This window comes from Bos indicus x Bos taurus, chromosome 28, assembly GCF_003369695.1.
Source record: "Bos indicus x Bos taurus breed Angus x Brahman F1 hybrid chromosome 28, Bos_hybrid_MaternalHap_v2.0, whole genome shotgun sequence".
Taxonomy (NCBI): Eukaryota; Metazoa; Chordata; class Mammalia; order Artiodactyla; family Bovidae; genus Bos; species Bos indicus x Bos taurus.
The window spans coordinates 35468191-35473044 of record NC_040103.1 but is presented as its reverse complement, the minus strand read 5'-3'; positions in this window follow the sequence as shown (position 1 = coordinate 35473044).

The following is a 4854-nucleotide window of genomic DNA, read 5'->3' as shown; positions in this document are numbered from 1 at the left end:
AAGGCACCATTATATTAACACTGTGGTCTGTCACACCCTCTCCAGTATTTGATACTGGCTATGGGGACTGAGGTTGCGTAATGATACTGCAGCCCAGACAAAAACCGTAGACAGGGGTGGCATTATGTCAGAATGGTGCTGCTGCTTGGACTTTCTTAATGGTCATGATTTTCCCTGCATTGAGCCTGATAAACATCTTATATTTTATCTCTAGTCCAAGCAGAGGGAATCTTTTTGCAGACAGGGCAACAACAGTAACCTCACTACTAAATGAGTCTGTTGGGTCCACAGCGAGATGCCTTTGTTGTCTTCCTCTGGAATTCTATCAAAAATTAACCCAATTAATGCCTGGCTCAAAAGTTAGCCCATCTTTTGACTCTCAGCACTCTCTAGTGCTGTGGTGTGTATTGTATGTATGGAATCTGTTTGCAGTGCACCTTGATATACCTGACCCCAGGGATATCAAGGAAGGGGGGGATCAGATATTGTGGGGGTCAGGCAGGTTATGTAGGGGATTAGCAGTCCATTCAAGATAGCTGTTCCCTTGTTCTCTCTATATCCCCTGCTCGACCAGTCCCTGCTTCATGTGACTATCCAATCCTCTTAATTATAGGGATTAACTAGAAACTGGCTACACACTTGCTTCTACCTTAGCTTCTGGTTTCCGTGGTAACTGATAAGCCAACCTGATGTCAATTCCCCCTGTAAATGGCAGCCTCTCTTCCTCCAGTGTCACAGATTGCTGCCCTGTCCTGCCTGCCATACATGGTGGCATGTTGCTCTAGGACCCTCCACTTCAGACATGTCGGATCCCCTGTCTAGTAATCACTGATATCTTTTTCACTGTGTCACTCTGTCTTCAGTCTCAAAGCAGGGCATCTACAAGGCTTGCAGGCCTGTGAGGTACAGTTCAACAGCAGTGAACAGGGTGCTTGGGTCCCAGGGAACAGTCAGGGAGGTGGCATTGGGGCCTTCTGCCAGGGCATTCACAGACCTTCTTCTGCTCTGTTCTGTGTGCTGAATTCTTTGATTCTAAAGCCATGTCTAAGTCAGAAAAAAGCAGTGACATGGACATCAGAAAAAGTAGGAATCCAGTTCAGTTTCCCACCAATCTGTCAGGCAGAGGGCAATATCTCTTGGGCCTAATCTTGGGGGTTGTATTTATACCCTTCATCTGGTCCTTGCAAACTACGTACAAATTCAGGGCAAGCGTCTAAGCTGGCTAGCACTGGCTGCTCCATTGGTTGGTTAAAATGGTGGACTCCTCATACACTATTACTCCTCTTTCTCTTCTGTTTCCTGAAAGTTAATGTCTTAATATTTCCCATTTTTCGAGTCCTAGGGTAAATAGTGATCTGCCTCCCAAAGGCCCATTTGAATGGATGGTCAAGAAAGAAAGTTCATGAAACAGTGAAGGATTATCCTTGGTTAAGTGGAAACACAATTGCCTCTGGTTGAGAAATGTTATCTCTCTAAGTTATGAAGATAGTGGTTTGGGCTATATCAGAGTCTAAGTCCTCAGGTATATAGGCATCCCTTATAGCCTTTCCCCTCTCTGCTAAGAGCTGTGATCCAAATGAAAAACCACCTTCTGTGGCTCAGATGCCTTCCATGATACAGACATGGACTGAAATTCATGCCTTCGGTGCCTGTGCCCACTTGATATGACTATAAGTGGACATATGGTCAGACACAGGCTCCCACCAAGTCCAGATTCAAAACACCTGAGACTTTAATCAACACACTTCTTACAAGGCTGTATCAGGAGAGGCACTCTCCTGATGAGGCTGAATTTCCTCTCCTTCCATGGGGAACAGAAGAACACAAGGTCTGGCAAGCCAGTTGAAGGAGGATCATAAGTTCTTGGATACAAATGAGTGTTTCAGAGACTGATATACCCCAAACCACTATCTTCGTAACTTAGAGAACATTTCTCAACCAGAGGCAATTGTGTTTCCACCCCAACCAAGGATAAGGGCACTGACCCAAATGATGAGGTTATTCTGAGGGGTAGAGGAGGGTGGGTTTGGGGCAGTGTCTGTATGGGCTCCCAGGGTTCTCTGGCCCAAGATTCTGATGAACCAATATTGCCTTTGTTTCCATATTTACTTCAGGACTCACCAGTCAGGCAGTCCTCAGCACAGGTGTACTTTCCAGATAAGGGATAAAGTAATAAGGAACATGCCCAACCAGCCTAATCCTTCATTGTTTCATATACTTTCTTTCTTGACCATCCATTCAAATGGGCCTGGAACCACTCAGCCACCTGTGGCCACTTGTGTTTCCAAGGGATGCACATTAACTACTAGGATTTGAGTTAATGCTGACTTGGGCACCCAACAGGTATCAAGATAAATATGTCTTCCTGGGAGTTCCCTGGTATCCTAGTGGTTAGGATTGCCAGCTGTCACTTCTGTGACACGGGTGCAGTGCCTGGTCAGGGAACTGAAATCCCATAAATAACACTGGCAAAAACAAAAACCAGAAAAAGAAAAAAGTCTTCTTCCCCACGTGCTCTCAGACTGAAGTCCCTGTAACCCATATCTTATTGGTTTTGTTTTTGGCTACAGCATGAGAGATCCTAGTTCCCCAACTAGGTATGGAACCCATGCCTCCTGTGTTGGAAGCACAGAGTTTTAACCCCTGGATCTCCAGGGAATTCCCCCATAGCCTATTGGGAACTATAACATTTGTGAAAAATCTTATCTCTAATAAGTTGCTTTATTTGTTGGTAGTCCAAATATGGCTTCTCCTAGAATAGTTTTCTTTCTAGCTCTCTTTGATCACTAGATACATCAAGTTTTATTTCCTTTTTGTGCGGACTATTCCATTCAAAATTATTCTACAGGTCCGATCTTTAACTGTCCTATGTCAACCCCATCTGAAACATTACAAAAAAGAAATCCTGGTCAAAAAACTGGGAAATGTTAAAATGTTATTTTAATCCGGAGATCTCATGCTATTTGTTGTTCATTGTTCTGTAGCCATCGGTTGCAGTGATCAAGGACAATGTACCATCAAGTTGACCCTGTTGCTTGCATTCTCGACAGTGTTCACATGTGACTTCATTTTCTACTATGAGGCGAATAACCAGGACAGTTCCCTTCCCCATCAGTGAATGCGCCAAACCAAGTTTTCCTCCATTGGTAGAAGATATAGAAAATTTCATTATGTAATCCTTCATATTCTATGATATAACATGCAAAAATTTCTTAGCTAAATACTCTATATACACTATTGATTCAATCGTGCTAGCCCAGGTTGTCTCTACCTTGACGCTGAGAGATAATGAAAGAGAAATTCAAGCGTACCTGGATTCTAGTTTCTGGAATGCCAATTTCTTTTTTGATTGAAATACACTTGACACACAGCACTGTATAAATTTAAAGTGTTGTTGTTCAGTTGCTCAGTCATGGCCGACTCTTTGCGACCCCATGGACTGCAGCATGCCAGGCTTCCCTGTCCTTCACCATCTCCCGGAGCCTGCTCAAACTCATGTCTATTGTTTCAGTGATGCCATCCAACCATCTCATCTTCTGTTGTCTCCATCTCCCAACAAACCTAAATGTACAACATATTAATTTGATTCATATGTGTATGTAATATGATTTCCATTGTAGTGATAATTAGCACCTCTATCATAAAACTTAATTTCTTTTTAGTGAATGAAATATTACATTCTAGTATCTTAACATACAATAGAATATTGTTGTCTATATTCACTATGTGATGTATTTGATGTCTAGGACATATTTATTACTTGTTGCAAGTTTGTACACTACAAAATATGTTCTAAGTCCCCCTACGCCCCGCTGATTCCCCTAGTAACTGTATACTCTGTTTTTATGAATTTGGCTGTTTTTCATTTCCAAGTGTAAGCCATATCTTATGTATTTGTCTTTCTCTGCCTGACTTATGTCACTTAGTCGAATGTCCTCAAGATCCATCCATGTTGTTGCAAATGTCAGGATATACTTCTTATGTCTGAATAATATTCCATTGTGTGAATGTGTATATCTCATGTTCTTATCCATTCATTTGTTGATGGGCACCTAGTTGTTTTTACATCTGAGCTATTAAGAATAATGCTATAAAAAAACATAGGAGTGCATCTATCTCTTTAAAAACCTGTTTTCATTTCCTTTTGCTGTATACCCAGAAATGGAACTGCTAGATCATTGGGTAGATGTGTTTAATTTTTTGAAGAATCTCTGTGTTGTTTTCCATAGTAGCTGAACCGACTTGCATTTCCACAAAGAGCGTACACAACAAGTTCACTTTTCTTTTCCTTCTTGTCGAAACTTGCCATCCCTTGTCCTCTTGGTGATAGCCATCTTAAAGGTGTGAGGTGATAGTTTATTGTGGTTTTGATGCGTATTTCTCTGATTAGTTCCTTCGAAAATCTTTTCATGTACCTGTTAACCATTTATGTGTTTTCTTTGGGAAATGTTTGTTTCATCCCTTTGCCCATTTTAAAATCACATTGCTGTTGAGTTCTATGAGTTCTTCACATGTTTTGGATATTAACCACTGTACTTGGTTTGCAAAAATATTCTCTTGTTGCTTGCCATTTCATTTAATTGTTCCTTTTGCTGTGCAGAGGCTTCTAAATTTGATGTAGTCACGTTGGTTTTCATTTTTGTTGTGTGTGCCTTTGGTGTCATATCTAAAAGCTCATTACCAAGACTGATGTTGAAGAACTTCTACCCTGTTTTCTTCCTGGAGTAGTATGATATCATGCCCTATATTTATGATTGATTTTGAGTTAATATTTGTGACTGTTTTATGATAGTGGTCCAGTTTGATTGTTCTGCAGCTTGATCCAGTTTTCTCAATACCACTGACTGAAGAGAC